The sequence below is a fragment of the Schistocerca gregaria genome, chromosome X (genome assembly GCF_023897955.1).
Source record: "Schistocerca gregaria isolate iqSchGreg1 chromosome X, iqSchGreg1.2, whole genome shotgun sequence".
Taxonomy (NCBI): Eukaryota; Metazoa; Arthropoda; class Insecta; order Orthoptera; family Acrididae; genus Schistocerca; species Schistocerca gregaria.
Window position 1 is genome coordinate 168,801,069 of NC_064931.1, and position 1,525 is coordinate 168,802,593.

Sequence of the window (1,525 nt, forward strand, 5' to 3'; positions counted from 1 at the left end):
GTGTTACTGGACCCTCAGATTTCATTTTGGTAAAACCTAGATTTCGTTCCTCTTATTAACCAACCATAGATTTCCTTCTTGTCCTTATAAATGTTTATGCTGGCTTGAGTTACGTTTGCATTTCAATTTTCATGTGTCGTGTTCAGTTCTTCACTTGATATCATAACACATGTTGTGATTGCCCTCATAGTATTCTCTATATTCGATTTCTGCATCCAGTGATGTATGCAATATTTATGTAGTAACACAGTTTTGAGGAAAAGTATCCTCTTTTTTCCTCCATGAAACTAGATGTCTGTTTTTCCCTTCAGTCTTTTGCTGTAGTAATATTTTCAGCCTTTATGAATTTACCCTTTTCAGTTCCATAAATTCTGAAGATTTTTTTGTTTTCTTACAGCAGACATTGACATATGGTGTTTCAACTACTTTTTCATAATCATTTGAGATTACAGTATTTGTTACTTGCACCATTTGCCCACCTTTGACAAGTATTAGTACTGCAATTACATGGTAAGAGTCTGTGATGTCCTACAACACATTGTTGGACTATTTAGCCATATCTAACATGAGATTGCAGGTACTTACCATGTCACAGAAAATTCTTGTATAACAACTATCTTTTAAAGTTAGTTTTATTTATTTATTTAGCCAGCCATGGACATTTTAAAATGTATGGATGTTGTCAGTTGCGTACATTCATATATTTATACAGTATGTTGTTACATGTAGTTAAACATTTTTTTACAATCATTTTTGCTCCTTATCAAAATATTGTGAAACAAACGCTATTTACAATCATTTTGTTCTAAGGAATTCACTTATAGTGTAAAAGCAGTGATGCTGCAAAACAATTTAAGAATTTTCCTAAAGTGGTACATGTTATCTGCTTCTTTTATTTTTTGTGGCAGTTTATTATACAGTTTTACACCTTCATACAAGAAGCTATTTAGAGTCTTGTGTTTATTCTTGCTGTCTAGGTGAAAACAATGACTTGTTCTTGTACTATAGTTATGAAAACTGCTATTTGTGCTATAATTGTCTATATTTTTCTTGATGTACACTATGGTTTGGAATATAAATTCATGAGGAACAGTTAGAATTTCTAACATATTGAAAAATTATCTGCAGTGGGCCCAGTTACTGCTTTTTGTTATAATTCTTACTGCTCTCTTTTGTGTTTTAAATACTGTTTGTAAATTCTGAACACTGTTTCCCCAGAAAATAATACCACAACTGGTTACTGAATGAACATAAATTAAGTATACAGTTCTCAAACATTCACTACTGCATGCGGATACAAGCACTCTAAGTGCATAACATGTTGTGGATACCTTTTTTGAGAGTTTCATAGCACATTCATTCCACTTCATTTGGCTGCCAATGTGCATCCCTGAGAATTTTGTTGTAGATAAATAATCTATGGAGGTGTTATGTAATTTTAAATTTAAGGGACTCTGTTTTCTGTTCATTCTAAAGCATATTGTATTTGTTTTCTTTACGTTTTCCTGAGACCATTTGTGAACAT